The sequence below is a fragment of the Paramormyrops kingsleyae genome, chromosome 11 (assembly GCF_048594095.1).
Source record: "Paramormyrops kingsleyae isolate MSU_618 chromosome 11, PKINGS_0.4, whole genome shotgun sequence".
In the NCBI taxonomy this organism is placed as follows: domain Eukaryota; kingdom Metazoa; phylum Chordata; class Actinopteri; order Osteoglossiformes; family Mormyridae; genus Paramormyrops; species Paramormyrops kingsleyae.
The window spans coordinates 4,184,240-4,204,105 of record NC_132807.1 but is presented as its reverse complement, the minus strand read 5'-3'; positions in this window follow the sequence as shown (position 1 = coordinate 4,204,105).

Sequence of the window (19,866 nt, the reverse complement as noted above, 5' to 3'; positions counted from 1 at the left end):
TGTTGTCTTGCAGTCTGTGGGCTGCATGATTTCGTTTCATTTCAAAACCCACTGGATAAAAAATATTCAAAATCTATAACAACCTCAGCTGACACGTAAATAAATGAATGTTTGAATTAATTAAATGAAAAGTTTAACTGTTGCAAATCAGTTTTCATGGGGGAATCCGGATTGAGTGAATGTTAGCTGCTCATGACTATTTCTCGTATCTGTCTCAGGCTTGCGACAGCGTTTTAAGGTTTAAGGTTCTGTGGGCTGGTTCGCCTCCAGCTGGCACACGGAGAGATGGATAACCCTCATTCACGCCCTCTAGTAAAATGTGCTTCGTAGCTAAATTCACGCAGGCAGGATGCATTAGCCCACTTTTGCTCAGTACAGCCTTAGCCAGGACAGGTTCCTAGCTAACGACTCTGATTAATGCACAAGACTGTCTATGTGACATTTATATTTCAGAACATTTACATTTACTAGTATTTAAAGAAATTTTCTTTTTCGTTTAAAAAGGTCACCTTTGAAATGTGCAATTTGTCATGTAATGATCCATTAATAAATGTTAAAGCCGGAACTCAAATTTTACCGTTGCTTTTAATGTTTTGTTTTTTTTGTTGTCCATGCCTGGACAGACACACACACACACACACACACACACAGGGTAGCCTTTCTTTAAGCCTTCCCAAGAATGCCGAGGTGAAATGCGGACTGAGCTGGACCACTAATTACAGGGAGGAATTCCTGTTTGTATCAGCCGTTGGCGATAATCGTAGGCGCTGGTTTGCCTAATCTGCTCAGCGTCTGAAGCGGCCTCCCTTCCGTCTGCCTCTCCCGTGCCGGCGTCTCTCAGCAGCTCCCCATAACCAGCCAGAAAGCGGCCTGTTTTTCAGAAGTCGGGGTCCAGAGGGCATCAGATCGACTTTCGGCTGACAGGAGACGACAAAGGGGGACGGCCTTCTGGAGCCGCTGTGTTCTCTGTTTACCCACGTTGACAGTTTCGGCGTGGAGATTCTGCCACGCCAACGCGTGACGCCTGGCGGACCTCACATGTACCGGGAACTGGGGGGTGGGGACTAATCTCCGAGAAGCTGCACATGTATCTGCCGTGTGTGCAAAATGAACGCGTCCGGTGCTTAGCCATTCACTGTGATGCACTCAGGAGATCGGTAATATGCTCGATTGTGCATGTCTGATTGCCTTCGGGTTCCTGGCAAGGCGCGACCCCATCCAGCAGAGATTTGAAGAGGTTGAGAAGCTTCCGGGCCAGTCCCCTGAAGCCACTGTCACTGCATGCCGCCGTGTCTCTGCTGGGTGCGTGCTATCTGCACCGCTCATTACAGAGAGTAGGGGTTTTTGCTGGCCCCCCTCTAACCCATCCACTGATACTGTCGTAATGCTTGTCCTCCAACTGGAAGGCTGTCACTCATCATTAAGACGCAAGGAAAGCCCAAGCATTTCCTCCGACTGTTTTCTATATATTGCTTTGGCAGATTTGTCTCAGTGGACAGGTTTACTTGTGCTCCCTTTTACCTTTAATTATGCATGATCTCGAACCTGAGCATGTCCAGATTCTCTGTCTGCTGATATGTGCCCCAGCTGAGTGAACACGGTGATACCGCAGTGCCGCGTTACTGAATGTACTGCGTTATCGATTTGAGCGTTATGCTGTCAGCACCGAGTTCTTGATATCAGTGATGCTGTCAATATCAGCGCCGTGTAATTCTTAACATACTGTGGTTAATATGTATTGCAACATATTGTAATTAAATTATTAATTGGCAGGTGTGTTTCAGAAATCCATCCCTGTATGTTATTGTGAATGGGTAATGTAAACATGAACAGCAGTTTTTTTTTTTTTTTTTTTTGATAAAAGGGAGGGGGAATGAAAAGATAAGGGTAAGGCTCTTGTATCCCGTATAAACTCAGAGTGTGACTCCCCTCACTGAATTTCCTCACTCGTGGGGATCTGAGGCACACGACTGTTCACAGACTCCTTCCTGAGTCCGGAGGGCCACAAGTAAACCGTGAGCCTCATTCAGAAGATGCGTGCCTGCCGTGGGATCAGGCCTTGTGTTTTCCTAATGCTGGGGAAGTTATGTCTGTTTCTGCTTTTTTCCCTCTTCATTTTGGCTCTCACTGGCTCCTGCTTCCAACAGCGATATCAAAAGGTCTTCTGGTCAAGCCAAAGGAACGAAGAAACGTCATCGTGGCCCGTCCCTGAGGTCGGCCGTGGAAGCCAGAGAGTCTCCAAGTCATTTTTCATTTGCTGCTTGAGTTAATGACAGTTTCAAAGGGATAGTATGCTGGAACTTGCAGACATGCGATGTCACTAACACATGCCAGGGGATTATAAGGGCAGGGAAAGGACAAGAGCTCAGATTAAACACAGAAATCTGAACCTCCTAATGTATGAAAATATACCAAAAAGACACACAAGCCCAAAACAGGTCGGTATGAAACTGGGTTGTGAAACCACACAGATCACATGACCTATGCTATCACATGATCTGACTTTTTAACATCATTTTACCTTGTTCTCCAGTCGAAGGTTATTCATTATTCAAATCTACTCACTATAACTCTTTAGAATCTGCAGAGTAAAACGCTTTCCAGTATTTACGCGTCTTGAAAAAACTCAATTCCTCCTGTTGATAAATATAATAAATAATTCTAATATTGCCAAATGTTGCCACACAATTTTAATAAAAGCCTTGTGATCTAATTAGGGATAACAATGACGAAAGCTGGCGTTATTATATTGATATCTGTGCATTAATTATAATTGGTACATAATAACCTTTAAACTCTGCATACGTTAGATCTTGGAGACGATAAAGCATGATCCGGCTGGATAATTAATAAATAAACAAACAAATAAATAAATAAACAAACAAACAAACAGGTCCTTCATTAACAGGTGTGTGCTTTAATACATGGCTGCTTTTATATGTGCACTGAGGAGCCCATCCTCATGTTCCGCAGTCAAGTGAAAAATTGGGCCTGTCTCCTCTTGCCGAGAGCCGGCCCTGCGTGGCTGCCATCCAACGCTCTTGGGTTCTTGCCATAGCCGTGTTCCACTGACATCCTTCATCTCAGGCCAAACAAGTCAGCCCAGCCAAACCTCTCTTAGATAATCAGCTGCGGCTTACAGGCTGCATGGCCCTCTCTCCTTATTTATATTTTAAATCATCTGTCTGATTTAAGGTCTGAGGCTTTTTTAGGATTGTCAGGAACATCCTCCTGCATCGACAGGATCCTGAAATCCATCCAGAATCCTAAAGTGGCAAGTTCACTTCAAGCTTCAACGTCGTTGAAAGCTATGTTCCCGTCCTCGGTGGACACTTAAGAGGCCCCGGATATCTTCACCATGCAGCAGAACCTACCGCATCTATAGGCGTGCCTGGATCATGGACTCCACAGAAACACCAGCTTCATCTCTGAGGTTCTTCATATCTCCGCTGGTTCACGGGGTCACGTCAGACTCCGTCGTGGCCACGGTGACCCGGCTCCCGATGGGCATCACCAACAGCCTGCGTCGGCTCGTACCGCTCATTAAGCCCGCGTCTGGCACACAGCAGTGCCACCAGAGAACGCGAGAACCATCCAAGGATCTCTTTGGTAGCTTGTCTTGAGAGTTCCTCTCTGAGAACAGGGTCAAAGATTATAAATATAAATTGCCTTTTTCATTACTTCCAGATGAGAGAAGCTGTCAGGCCAATAATGTGAGCTTTCAGTCCTGCTTTCTGCCACTTCCCTCCCATTTTTGCGGGGGTGGGGGGAGGGGACTCACGTGCAAATTGAAAGTGACAGTTTAGCCAGGTTAAGCAGCAGACCGATAGCGTCAGAGTGCTCTGTCATGACACGGATAAGTGATCCACAGCAACGGCGACTGCCTGGGGAGCCCTCTGCACTGGCTGTACGAACCAGACACTCAGAACAACAAGCGACAGCACTGCCAGAACCTCTTTCAACATTTTCAAGTCAAGTGAATGTTAAGATTCGCTTGTGGGAGTTTTACTTACAGAAAAATGTTCTGAGGGCAGACTGAAAAATGATTGGGTCAGAAAGATAGCCAGTCAGATTGTAAAGGAGGTGGGTCCAAGGAATTAGAGGAGGCAGGACCAAGACATCTGATTGGTTGGTCCTGCTCCCTCTAGTTGCTTGAACCCATCTCCTCTACAATCTGATTGGTTATCTCTCTGAACCAATCATTTTTCAATCTGCCCTCAGAACATTTTTTCTGTAAGTAAAACTCCCACAAGCTTCAAATTCATGCACAATTGATGCACCCATTCTAACTAACAGCTTCTCCAGAAAAGCCCCATTCCATCCAAACTACACACATCCAGACATATCTGCTATAGAATGTACACAGACACACCTATCTAAGGTTCTTCGCAGGCATGTGATTTAAAGGTGTTGGCTCTCCGAGCGCAGGGAGAACACGCAGATTCTACACTGACAGAGTGGCGTCCAGACTCCATGCCACGATGCTGGAAGCGTGGGCTGCTGCCGGTGCCCGCTGCGCCAGCTTCTGGGTGGCACCTGTCCGGTGAATGTCTTGCGGAGCAGATTGCCAATTTACACATGACAGAAAAAGGTGGCTTGGATAGGAGGGGTAGCACCGTGTATTACAGTATCACAGTATTACTCACTGCTGACAACTGGCAGCGTGTCGCTGTGTGACAGGTCTGTGGGAGGGGCTTGTGCCGCGTTCGATCCGGATGTGCCGCGTGGCTCATCCTCAAAACGTCGGGCAGAACGGCTGCCAACAAAACACACACTTCCCCACACTTCAGAAGCAGGGTAGTAGGTAGAAGACACAACTGTAGAATTATGAAAATGTAGGCTGCTATGGATTCGCATAATGACTACATGGGAATGTTTTCTGGGGGCATTCCTATTCCAGTCCTTTATTTATAAACCATAAGCCTGCATTTCTGAATACTTAGCATGGATCTACTGTTTACCCTGCAAAATATCAGCAAAATTGCTGTATGTCTTACCTAGCTAACTGATTATTTTGGTATACTTTTTTTATTACCAGTACTGTATATGGAAGTTAACAGACAACACCTCATAGTTATGTGTTGAAATAACTTTGTTTTAATTTCTATTCTTACCAAATCATTCAAAATAATGTATGGAAAGTTATATGCGTTTAACCTTAATTATGCATGCATTCGTAATGTATAAAAGATCTTGTAAGTGGAGGATGTGGTAATATACTCATAATACAAGGATAATTATAAAAAAAAAAACTGTAGACATTATTGGCTGTGAAATTGTCACGTCCAGTATTGGGGCCTGTGATATTTATCTATTTAACAACAGCTAAAGACACTAAATTCACTGTCTCGCAGACAGCCTGAATACTGATATCACACCAATGTGCCCTCAAGCCTTTTCGTACTTTGGACAAAAAGAAGTGAAGAACTTCTTAACTTTTAGCCCACATAGCATCATCTGGGACAAGGGTGATCATACTAGGCTGAAGATCTTTTTCGTTCACAAAATTGAACATTTTCATGAGGATTTCATTTGTTTCTAAGTTAATGCAAATAAGGAAAAAAAAAGCCTGTTGTTTACAACGGCACTGACAATACTCTGTAATCCAACGTTGCTTATAGAGATTTTCATGCAGATTATGTAATTGTATCAAACTTCTAAACATTTCAGCTGTGGATGAGTGTAGGGGTTGCATCCTTTTAAGCAATGTAGATTCCATATAATGCTGTAGTTGTAACTGAATGAGAAGACAGATTCCTGACAGAATAAACAATTTACTGCCTTTTAATCCATTTCTCTGTTGTTCACACTAGATTTCAAGATAAACAACTGAGAAAAATCTGGGAGTTATCCATTGGATTATTGATTTAAACTCATGCACAGAACTTAAAGAAGGTTATAACTGGAGAACTTGGGCAAAACAGTAATTATTTGAAGTGTGTAATAATTCTTTGTTTTATACTGAGTTCTGCTATGGCACTGCAGCTCCCATACTGACATCAGACATACTTGAATAGGTCTCTTGCTCCAGATCCTTAGTGCCAAAGTGTCCATATCCTGAAGGTGCCCAACTGCAGTAATGCTTTCTGATGTCATTGCCATCAAGCCATTAGTGGTTACTGACATACTTTGTAGGACTGACAGTTTATCTGGAGCTAATGACTCGAACTAAAACCTAAGGAGAAACATTCAAGGTCTGGAAATCAACAGATGCGTTGAAGGTTGCTTCCAGACATCTGAAGAGGACAGAAAAAGACTTTGTCAAATCATTAGGCTGTGCTTGTGAACTGATCTTTAAATGGTCAGCTCATGGTCCTAGTCACTGAGTGACCGTAATGTCACCAGATATTTACTGTAGAATGATTCATTGTTATTTTATGTCACTGGCACTGGATAGCAGAACCACTGTATAGCAACCAGCTAACTTGTTTTTTCCTGGTCAAATATAAGGAATTAAATTACGGGGATGTAATCTTGTAATCCTCTCGTAATTAGTATTGTTTTCTAGGTATGGAATATATCGAAGCAGATACACAAATGACAGCAGGCACATCTGCTTATCGTAGTTTTAGTACATCTGTCCATCACATATAACACAGTCTGGCCATAGCAATCACACAGAAAGCAGAGAATAACCACGACTCCAGCGGTGACATTTTAGCTAATCACCTCGACTTACTCGCTTTCCTCTTAATTTTGGCTCTCGCCCATTCATGAGCATGAAACAGTCTCAGTGTATATACATGTATCCTGTTCATTTAAGTAGCCATAATACAAAATACATAGAGACATAAACAAGGTGAAAAACGTCGATAAACACTGACATGCTGTCCTGTGTCTAGCAGAAACACTCGCTTTTATTGAACCAATCAATTTTACGACATTCTTACGACTGCTGTCAGTGTTAATAATGCTGACCTGTTTATTCCTACGTACGTCATTCTGTTATCTGGTCATTTTCACCATTTCTGTAATATATTCCAGTCTTTATTAAGTCTCACAAGCTTCCGGGCACACAGATGTAATGAAGGTGAGTTTGGCTGTGACACCCCCTCGTCTGCGTCGTCTCACAGACTCCCCGGAAATAAACGGTTTATATCGACGCTCCAAAAATCATTTGCCTCTTATGTCACGGAAATCTTAGGACTGTCCCCCCAGGAAAACTCAGTACTTTTTGCTCTCAGGTTGGAATGCAAGGATAGCAAAGCGGTAAGTCGCTTTTTAGGGGCGATTTCCACCCAGCTGACCCCGGACAGCATCCCTCGCTTTGCCTCCCAGTTGGCACTCCGCTGAGGAGATTCGCACTTCTGTGCAACGGTATAAGAGTTCTTTACGCCGAGCAAAGAGAAACAGCCCACAGTCACTAAGCATAGATCGACGTACTTTATCCATCCCCACGAACCGGGGCGCATTTGCTGGTGGGGGGGTGGTCTACTCTACCTTAGAAAAATCTGCCACACACACATATATATATATATATATATATATATATATATATATATATATATATATATATATATATATATATATATATATATATATATATATATATATATATATAATCTGCCATATATATATAAACTTATTCTCTAAATTGTCGAGGCCTGCTCACCCCACAATACACTTTGCCTCGCGATGCATTATTTCGCTACTGTTGCGGTGACGTAACACTACATATATGGTCTAAAAATTGCTTACAGTTGATTGACAGATATCAAATCGCAACACTCTGCGAGTAATCAATATCGTTTGCCTCGCTTAAAAAACATCTTTGTTTAAAACACGGATATTAACCAGACTTTAAAAAAGACATATAGTTTTATGGGTTTGTATTATATCATTTGTAGGTATTTTTTTCCGTGATTGGTCACCATTGCGTTATCCGGGCACAGGGCTGCGGGTTCCGCGGTCCTCGCCTAAGCCCCATCTTTTTGGGTAGCGTCTCCCCTTTTCTTCGTTTTAAAGTTCAGATCAGAGCATCTGACTCATTTTACTTGAGTCAAGTACAAATTGTTTTAATGGCCCGTGTGGACTCTTGTCCTTGGAATATTAAAGGTAACTATGAAAGTTCTCTGCGTACCATTAAGACCATCAAGCATTACGCTAACACAGCTAAGGGCGTGCTTCTGCCAACAATCGTGTATTCAAATTATTCATTTGCACATTTGTATTATTATATCAATACCATTGGAACATCTGCCTATGTAAACACTACACTTTTTAACTATTTGCTTATTTGTAGAAATGAGGAGCTTGACTGCAAAATGTTTGTCTGTCGAAGAAATCAACACAGTTCATCTGGCATTCAGGCCGTTAGTTTCAGTTTAATGTAGTTAGAAAATGTGTTTCTAGTTTATATGAAGGGTGCACAAGTGCCTTGCAGATTTACAATAAACGTCCGAATCCAAAGAAACCATGAAAAAGTGAAACGATCTTGGCTAAATCTCCTGGAAACCGTGACAATACATGAAATATAGCCCGGAGCCGCGGGGAGAGAGCTAGTGTCGTGGCAGAAATTAAGTTGCCTATTATCAGAGCATTAACCATTTCCATGACAAAATCCAGTTTGAAAATGTGATTCATCATCATTTCACTGGGAGACAGAAATTAGAGCCAAGCCGCAGTCTGAAGGCAGGTCATTCGTACAGCATATTGCTTTATAGACATGTTTCACTTTAAGCTGATCGCTTAGTCCTTGTACTTCTTCTGTGCTGCAGTGTTTGGTACTTGATTTAATGTTTGTTACCTCAGCGTGAAAAAGCACTGGGGGCAGGGAATTAACTTGAAAAAAGAAAAACCCACTGACCAAACACTTATTATGTATAATATATATCAAACTTCCAACGGGAATGCAAAAATAATACACGAGTTCGGCTCTGCATGTAGCTCAGTTTTCCTCGCACTTACTTGCGTAGAAACTAGAGAAAAAGAGACTGTTTATTTTTAGCAGGCCTTAAATTTATGTGAATGTTACTCTTCCCTCCCACTTTTTAAGATGGTATATGAAGAAAGTCCCGCCTTCTTTTGAAATTAGACTACAGGCCCTATCATTAGATCGGATAGCAAGTCTTTATCTAGTGTTTTGCATAATTGCATACCAAAGCCAGAATAGCCACCCTCAAATTTTATGGGTCACCAAGCATCGACAATTGCTATATTATTGTCCACCAAACTCTAGCCACACAAATGACAAGAAATGATTTTTTAAATCTTGTTTTCAGAAATTTTATTTCAGGAGAATCATACATTGATACATTTCAAAATGACAACTTATTTCTATGCCCAGGTATTAAGGTCTGACTCTAAATCCTGATGCTGAAATGTTTCGTTGGGATCCTTCTCGTTCAGCCTGACTCTATGAGATGACCCAGCAAAAAGTATCCCCGAGTTTTGCGTTTACTTAATTGAGACCTTATTAATTCCCAACAGATTTTTTTTATCTGCTGACTGAACGATTTCATAGTCCATTATTTGACTTTAAGCAGATCATCTAAATCATTGTGGAACCGACGTTGAGGCTAGGTCAGTAGGAAAATGAGGCAGACATAGATTACGTGCAATTCACTTATTATCAAAGTACTACTTCGTCGTCAGCTGTTTCCTCTTACGCAAAATGTGCATTGACTTGATGCTCGATTGGTTATTGTTGTTGTTATTATTATTAATATGAATATTGTTTATATTATTATTATTATCATCATTATTGTTATTATTTTATTATTATTATTATTATTATTAGTAGTAGTAGTAGTAGTATTATTATAATACATCAAAACTAAAAAATAATTGCTTCACAATGCCGACTTCATTTTTTTCCTTAAACGGAGTTTACCGTCCATTCGTGTCGTATGCTTTTGTCTGTTGGATCACATATATCTGCACTGAAAAGGTGACACTGAGCATTACCTACTCAGTCCAGCAGTCTTCCCTTGTAGTGTACAATAACAAAATACGTAGGTTAAATTAAGGTTTGAAAAGGCATTTTGAAAATTCTTTCAGTCATTTGACCAAAACTTTCTCAGCTTCGCTTATTTTCCTTTCGACTTTGAAAAATCGTTTTCACGCGGAAAACGCAGCTTGCAAAAAGAAAATGATCTTCGTAGCATACGGAAATCAAGTATTAAATATGTCATTTTCTTTATTCGTAGGGCGCGTTCATCGTTAATGTGTATTCGGTTTACTAAAGGAAGTTGATCAATATACGAAACGTAATTTTACCTGATAATACTATCAGCGAGTAATGTTTTCCAGGGATAAATATATCTGTTTAATTTAAATTAAAATATAAATCATGTTTTGTAAGGCGGAGTTAAATACTGCAGATTTCGTTTTACTTAAGTTGTTTATGTTGTTTTTGATGCCGATTCTGATGTTGACCGCTTCATATAGGAGACTCCCTGTGAAACATAATCTAAGATGAAAACAAATCTAAAACCTATAAGAGCTAAAACAGTTTTCGCACCAGGCTGTATTAATCTAGCGGGAGCTAGGTTTTAACTCAGTTTTTGTAAGGTGTTGTTCATGTCCGGAATGTTTTGCGGGAAAACCGCGGTTTTATGTTTAGCATCAAATTTAAAACTTTCGTTTTGGCATCTTCTGGATGAATTTTGCCTGTAGGAACTTGTTTCAGTGGTACTGCATATATCGATGATATAAAAGAGACCATTTAAATCTAGCCTATAATTATTTTTAAATAATCAACCTTTCAAATATCCCTTTAAAATTGTTAAATATATTCTTACAAACTTACACCAGGCTGTATGAACTGCAACTGTAATGGAGACCTCTGTTGCAATATCTGCAGTAAGTAAGAGTGTTTGTGCCTTATTTGTTAATTTTGTCATTATATTGACAAAAATGTCATTCTAATGGCAAAATAATCATTTTGCTAATATGCGTGGCATATTGCTTGCACATACAATTGTTTAATGTTTCTTAAATTACAGCGGAGATTCATTTTAAATCGAGTGTTGGTCGAAATTCTTTAAGGAGAATATCAGATATATAGGCTTATCTTAATATTAGCTATTATAAGCAAAAGCTTTTCTTGGTGGGATTAACATTTCACATAGCCTAAATTTCTATTACGGGGGTCGTAAGTGTAAAACATTTTTTTTCCACAGACTACCTTAATCCATTGCGTACCTCAGTCTACATTATTCAGCAAGAAACTGACTACGTATCGTTTGTATAATTGCAATAAATAACTGTAATTATTAAGTATGTGCGCCTAAAATCGCACGAATAATGGCTTTTCTACTCGTTGTTTATTTTATGTTGCTAAATTACTATTATTAGCCAGAGCAGCGCTCTGATTCTATCCTGGTAAAAGTGTGTTATTTCGTTATTTTTAAAGTTTGTTTTTGACAGGAACTCATGCGTATATGTGTAACTACAAAACCTATAATCCAACTGCAGAAGATATTTGGGTTTAAAACAACTATACAAATTAAACAAATAATACAAAAGCGGACCGCTATTCGCTTTATTAAAATCACACATTCCAGAACAGGACAGCCGTGATGCTTTTTACATCACTTGGGTTTAGAAAAAATTGGATGATTATCAGTAAAAAGAATATTGTTAAGTAACTGAAGATTACTCAATGTAATTATAATGTATGCGAAGGTCTGTATAAGAGTTGACTTGAACTCTTAGGAAGTGTTCCGGTGAAAGTGCCACAGTGAACGATTCCTTTCAGTTGAGACATTTATTGGTATTCTGCAAATGTACTTTATAAAAGCAAAATTCTCACTGAGACATTAAGAAACAGGATCTCCTACTTCAGCTCATAAGCGTTGTGCGCTCTATGGAAATAGAGCCCGGTTTCTGAATGCAGCACAGCGCCATCTCGCAATTAAAATGAGCAAGTTCAGTTTAAAGGTGCTGCTTTTCTGAAGTGAATGAATGAAAGACGAAGACGCTTCCGATGCATAATTAATAATGTGCATCATTCATTGGGAGGTTATTCAATGATATTGGTGTTCAGAATCAGTAACTAACACAGACAAATGCATTAGAATTGACAATGATTAAAGTATGGGAGTGCTTAAACAGAGTCAAATAAACCATGTAAAAGCACAGACTGAGGTATTAAAAGGCATTTTAAAGTTATCTTTTGCAGTAAAATAACTCGGATAATGTGGGCTTCTGCCTGCTATTGCGATAGATTAGGCCTACACTGCAATTGTTAAATTAAATTTAGCAAACCTAAAACGTACTGTAATATTTTCTTTTTAAGTCATTAAATTGGCAATCTCCATTAATATCAGGTTTGTAACACTGCTATGCTCAACCTACAGAACGTGTCGCTTATTATTCGTATGAACTACGGCACCAGAGACTTAACACCTGCCCACGCCGCAGCTCGAAACACACGCATGCTCAGGTTCAGGCACTGCTGCCAGCCTGAGCGGGTGTCCGTCCTGTAACATTACCTGGCCCGATGTGCGGAGGAGAGGCTAAGTTCGTAATACAGCCGTGTCGTAACTTTACTCTGACACAAACCGCGCTCCCCAGCTGGAGGGCCCTGATAATGATTTCTAGATAAGAAGGGACTAACACGCAGGTAGCCCAGAGTGGACCATTCGGGCCTTTCGCAGAATGCGCCGGCAGAATTAACGGTCAGCCTTGAGTGAAATTAAAAGCATGAAGGTGGTTTCTTTGTACGCAGGCTACTCCAATTTGTAACAACCGATACTTTTCTTGGAAAACTCATCCACCATTCGCGCGACTTATTTATTGTAAATAACAAGCATGTATCCCGCCTTTTGTAGCCTATTTAGTTGGCTGTTGTTGTTATTGTTCAATCCGTAATTAATGATGGAATAATCATGAGTGAGAATATTTAGGCTTATTTAAAGATGAAATAAATGTTGCGAGTGTCGATTAAATTAATGTTCATTCTTTTAATGTAAGCGACTTAGGTTGCTACTAATATTTTATTTTTGTGCTAAGTGTCAGTACCATAAATACATTTTTACATATATTGTTCAATACACTACGTCCCATACAAGACCTTATAAACCGCACACTGTACAACGTAAATTACCCAGGAAATATGCATTACTCAAAATTATGATGATTAAGATGAGTTCCGAAAGTTACTGATGTTACAAAGAGTGGGGAAACGCCCTCGACTCGACTCGTCGTTAATTGTGCGTGTAAGTCTAAAGTATGTATTTAACTACCAACAAAGAAAGCTTGTAGCTGTGTTTCCCTTGTACAAAAATATGTTAAATGCCAGCGATATTCCTGTATAGAGATGAACTTTTCGGCTGTGCCCAATTTGTAGCATTGAGCAGGCCCGCTCAACATTCAAGTTATAATAGTTGGCTTTGTTTTAAAATTAAAATCTGCTAGGAATCTCGGTGGAAAATGCATTGTTTGTATTTATTTAATTTAGAGTGTGTGGATGAATTAAAATGAGGAAAAACACGCTCATCTGTGGTTTATTTTAATGCCCTTTACGGCCTCCCCTGGTTCTGATGCTCAAGCCGGCGATTAACGTCGTATGGCAACAAGCACCGAGCTTCTCTCCTCTTTTCGGCTTTGTGCGTATCCTGCAGTCGCAGGGGATGGCCGTCGGCAGCGGGGCACCTAAGTTTTCGGGAACAGCTGAAGGGCTTTTAATATAGGTCAGCTCAAGAAGTGAAGTACATTGTGCGCGCGCGTGTGTGTGTGTGTGTGTGAGAGAGAGAGAGAGAGGAGGGGGGTGGCACCCGAGAACTATGAAGCTCGGATTCGCCTGTCACAGAAGGTCACCAATGCAAATTTTAGAGGTGAAAAAAAATGCATTTTCCAGACAGGTAGAAGGTATGCATTTCCCTACTTTGCTATTATAAAGCCGTCACGAGCCCCCTGCCTTCTGCAAGCCTATTCCTTTTCATCAAATATGAAATTCTGCATATCTGTTTAATTCCAGTTAGTGGTTTCGGAATTAAATATGTTTTTTAAATAAATGCATTCTTTTGCAAACAACAGTCAGTATGAAACAATGTAGCATTCTTCTAACGAAATATATTATTAAAATGGCAAGAATATTTGCAGAATCCACCATTTTCCAAACGAATAAGCATGAAGCTGATTAATTTCGCTCGGCATTTTCAAAGAAACGCTTGCTCCGTCAAACATTTCCCAGAAATGGCTTCGACCCTAAACCGTTAGGTCTGTAATCAAAGGCCAATGTAGATTTGATCAAATATAAAAATTCCATTTATTTATTTATTTATTTTAGGAAACTACAGAATTTGGACGTTTACATTCGTTAAAGCGCTTTAAAACAACTTTGAACTTTTAGCTATGACTCCTATTTTACATTTTCTGGAGATTAAACGGTAATCATGTAGGCCTACTAATAATTTTGCATAATACATATAATGTATAACAAGACAGCTGGCAGTCCACACACATGCACAATTTATTAACTTAATTACAACGTTTAAAATGCTGTTGAACAACAGGTCGAATGTGTGTGTGTGTCCTTGTGTGTGTGTGTGTGTGTGTGCGCGCGCGCAAACTACCAACATATAAATCTATAAAGCTTTTTTCTCTTTTTTCCCAGTTATCTAGACGGGAGTCTCAGAACATGGGATATTTGAGCCGCCCTGTATCAGATTCTGCAGAGCTGAGACGTGTTCAGATGCAACTGCTTTTCTGTAATACTGTCTGTTGCGGAAAGTGACGGCGCGCACCACGTGGCGCGGGCTTGCCTGGGCACCTCGCCTTTAAACAGTTGCCCGCCTGCGTCTTTTACGCCGCATCTTCATCTCAGTGTAGTACCAGACGAAATGCAGGCGTTACAGTGCTATACTGCAGCTTCCCGTATTGCTGTAGTTTATTTATGAAGCATACCGAGGATTCGTGACTTGTATGACATAGCATTTATTTGTGTTTGAATGTTGACTACAGGTGATATTTTAATTGGTAGCGCTCTTGTGATGTAATACTCTTTTAAAATCGTTTATTTGCAACGACGTCTTGAATTTGTTAAAGAATAATAGAAGTAGCATTTAAACGGGAAGTGCACTGAAAGTCATCTCCAACAAGCTTTCATCCCGTAATCTGTAACGATGTGGCCTCTTACTGGAAAAATATGGAGGGTATGTCCTGCTTAAGGATATGTATTTCGCACAGTGTTGCTCGTAGTTACTAAGCACAGACAACAAACCGCGGCGATAAGTTGAGCTTCATCGGGTCAATGTTAAATAAGTTAATATTCGATAAACAGGTAAAGCTGGTCTGTCATCTCGTGAAATATGGGGATAAATTGATTAATGAGGATTTCTTGTATTTAAACGTAATGAAATATACAAATAGGCCTTCATCGCACACTCGCCTATAACGCACTTTCCTTTTCAATTCAGCTACAGAGCCTTGTGCCCCTCTGTGAGTTTACGCAGCTTTTTTCTTTCTTTTTTTTTTTAAATGAACTTTGCCATTTCGGTGTCAACCAGCCTCTTTCTTTTGCATTTGTACAGAGAATACGGGGCTGCTACGGGAGGAGGCAGGGGGCTTCAAGCAGAGTAGACAGGATTTTTTTTAATAACGCCTTTATTGACCTATAACAGAAACACAACACATCAAAAAAGACTTGTTAAAGAATGTAACATTGTCTTCGAGGACCCTCTAATTATTGGTTATATCGATATCAAAAATTCAGCAAAGATAGTGAATTAAGACGGCAAATACTTGATACTAACATCCTTTAAGGGAAAAAAACAGCGTGATGTGGAGAGATGTGAAACTGGAAAGGCCTGTGTAACTCAGCTTGGCCAAAGGAATTCAAATTAGAGAAAATGTACACGTCCGGTTATGGGACGGCAGGAAACCCACAGCTTGCTTTGAGTTACGAACGCGCGTGAGTCTGCGTATAGGGCTGCAAAAAGGACTTCAGAAAGTGAGACCGTGCTACCGTCTTCTTTAATGCAACTTTAGCAATAGTTTCCCGGAAAAAATTTGACCACGTCACCAAGATACTTGTCTTTTAATGGTAAAATGAGAGTAAATTCGTTTTACTCACACTTCGTTCTTGCGTTTTCCGAAAACGGTTTGCAGAAGCATGACACAGTTCGGACCATAATATGTTCATTTGTAAGCATAAAATGTCTGAAAAAGGAAATAAAATTTAAATATAAAATATGTTACTGAAAGTTCATTGGCCGGCCTAGGTCAAAATTAAACCATTAAATACATCGGTACGATTCATTTATATGATTTATTTATTTACTATAACAGTAACATAACAGTAATTACAGTTTTTAACATTAGACTACTAGCCTACGTAGCGGAAAAAATAGGCTTAACTGAAAAGAGCTCCAGATTTAAATTGTTTCAAGGCGCTGTTCCCTCATTTGCGCGAACTAATATTTGGATATTTTTCCACGGTTTCAGTTCGGTTAGAGTTCAGGGTTTTCTTTGATAGTAAAGGATAAGATACACCGTTTTACGTAGCATATTAGAAATGACATATTAACATCAAGGAACTCGTTAATTAGACCGCCGTCTTAATGGTTTAGGATGATTGCATCCAATTTCAGTCAGTATTTAACAATGCTGCAACAATGTTGACAATTTGAGAGGCAGCAGAACATATATGTATCACATTTTCCATCTACAGAATTGCAGTAAAAATTGGCTAATAATTATGTGGTGTGTGACTGTGTGTGTGTGTGTGTGTGTGTGTGGGGTGGGGGGGGGGTCTGTGCAAAGTCTTTCTCCCAACCCCTGCAGACTATCCTTTTGTGTTTAAGTTAGCTTGAGGTCTTGGGAGGTCCCGCAGGTGACAGTTCAATGAATAGCGGGTAGATGGCACAATTTTCTAACATTTAGTGTGTCGAACGCACCGTGCTGGGAGCACCGAGTCAATTTAAAATCACTTTATTCAAAGTAACAAAGATAACAGACAGCCGGTTTACACACATACACACACATATATATACATCTCAATAAAATATCACAGACGAAATTAGATGTTCAAAATTACTTTTATACGAGGGGTGATATTCGGATTTATAAGGGCGAAAAGGCAATTAGCCACCAACCCCCTTAATGTTCTGGCAATATATATATATATATATATATATATATATATATATATATATATATATATATATATATATATATATATATACATACATACACACACACACACCTTAATCGGTGCACCAGCAACGCAAATAAAAGAAGTTGATATTACCACTGCTAGTAATGTTGCCCTTTAAATGTCTGATTTTTTATTATAAACTTCTCCAGATATATTATTATTATTATTATTATTATTATTATTCCCACGGCCCATGAACAAGCGGCTTTAAAAATCAATGTAGCCCATTGAAAGGAACAATACTACTACTACTACTACTACTACTACTACTACTAATAATAATAATAATAATAATAATAATAATAATAAATAGTTCACATTTCTCGATTTCACGACATAGGATGGCTTACACTTGGAATCGCTCTTCAGATCTCCACAGCCGCTGATCTGCGGCTGACAAATGAAGATTTTAAACCTGGGTGGACTAGCCTTTAGGAGGCTGTTCAGAGCGCCGAGACCCGCTATTACCCACCCCGTGAAACTAACAAAGCGTGAACATTCGTGGGTTTCGAATAACACGAATAAAAACATTGACTTTGGACTCAAGCTCCTCTCCCTGTAGGGGTCGCCGCGGAGAAGGATAAAATGCCCATTGAATACGGGGCGTTTGGAAGCGGTATTTTTATAAACACATCATACCAGATGCGGAAAAACGCGATAACGCAATTTTGTTAGTGCAACCGAAATGTAGATATAAATGGGCTTACGCATTATTGAAAATTCCTGTAAGGATATTTATTAACTGCTACTAGATAAATCGATATTAACTCAAACTGAAGACTTCGTTTTAGACCAATAAACCAAATTACAAGCAATTACAAAAAAGACTAATTCAATAGTTTCCCAACAAAAAAAACGCTCAAATTCTTACTTAAGTGTGTATAATAAAAAAACTACAGTAATAAAACATTATAATAGGACATTGCACCTATTATGTTGATCTTAATTACATTATTAACAAAATATGTATCGATTCGTTTAATAAAATATTCCAAATACAGCGTATATAATACATATAATTTGCGACCCAAACGCACAAAGGACTTGACCCACTACGCCTTTTCCTAAGACGGTTTTTTGAACACCTTTGTGCACGCAGGCTTCTCACGCAAAGGTATTATGATTATTCAATGCATTTATTGTTATGATCTTCCATTAATTTGCGGTGAGCGATTTCCCAGCAGTATTAGCAGAAACGTATCGATTCTCAGGCGTGTTTTCCAACGTGTATTTTTTCCAGGTGGAGATAAAAAGGTGACATTGTATGGAGGGAGAGCTCATTAGTTCGTTGTCCAACGGCAATCAAAGCACAGACGCGCAAATTATAGAGTTCAGCCTCAACACACGCTCTGTCAACTAAAATCAGCCCTGTGAAGCTATGATCCAAATGACTGCGAAGCTACTCCGCAGCAAGGTTTATTTCAGAACAAGGGAAACACAAATCGTTAATAACCCACCTTATAGTTATATAAGTGATATTGCGACGCACATTATTGATAATTAATCGTTTAGACTAATGATAAGTGATTGAAAGCTGAACTATTGATACCCCTCCAATTCTTGTCACCGCGAGGATAAATTGTTACTATAGATGATGAAGAGTCGTGTTGAGTACAGAAACTAAACATATTTATCCTCCACAAGACTTCCAACAGTTTACTAAAGTACAGTAACAGTACTGGAAACGAAGTCGTATATTCAAAACAATTATGTCCACAGTTTACTGCCGCACATCATTTGCCTTTGTCGTCCGGCTGTACCGACGCCCAATGTTAACTGCTCTGAAATTACTGCGTAATTGGATTTAGTTGACTTTCACCATTAATTAGACAAAATAGCAGAACATCACTGGAATCTGATAAATGGCAGGGGGTATCTGAAGGCAGCATTTAATGCGGCAAATGATAAGACCGCTCACCCTCGGTACCAAGGCACGACAGTTCGAATGACAAGAAAAAATAACCACAAATGACGAATTGCATGCATGCCACTGAAATGTTTATGGTACTTTTATGCTGTTTATGGTATGTATAACGGCAAAGGATTAGTGTCCAACGTGTCCCAGTTATTGATAATTAATGTCAACTTTTTAAATGCAAATTCCGATGTCGACTTCGTGATATTTTGGAATGTTATCAATCGTTATTCAGACAGAAATCACATAAAATGAAAAAACAGACCTTTTGCACTGCTTACTGACGACAGAAAATTGAAATTATGCAGAAGTACCACTTTGCAACATTATGAGTGGCCATAACATGGTGTGAGATGTTTACCACACTTGTTTCTCTGTTTTTATGGTAAATGTCCTCGCAGGTACGCATAACAACAATATACTGTTCCAGGACATCATTAACACTGAGATTCCCTAATATGTTGAAAAACAAGATTATCCAGGGAACACGACTTTTTTTGTCGCAAGCACTTTTACTGGGGCTCCGCGTCTAGATGGAGGGGTGATCTTTATTGCAATGTGGTTTCTATTACAAAGCACGGCTTTGCTCCGGGGTGCCGTAACTTGCATCGCATTGCAAGACGCCATATTGACTCAGCTAATAGGACACCAAGTAAAATTCCAGCTCAAAGGCATACCTTCACACGCTTGATCTCCCATTACAAACAATCCGAAATACTCATAGATTTGAATGGGGGAATTTAACCGAGGGAGGTAAAGCCGTAGAAAGACTAAAGTAGTAGCGCGGCTTGTTTTCTAGACGGCACTTGTTCACGCTTAAGAGTCCACTGCGTCGTTTCGCTTAAAT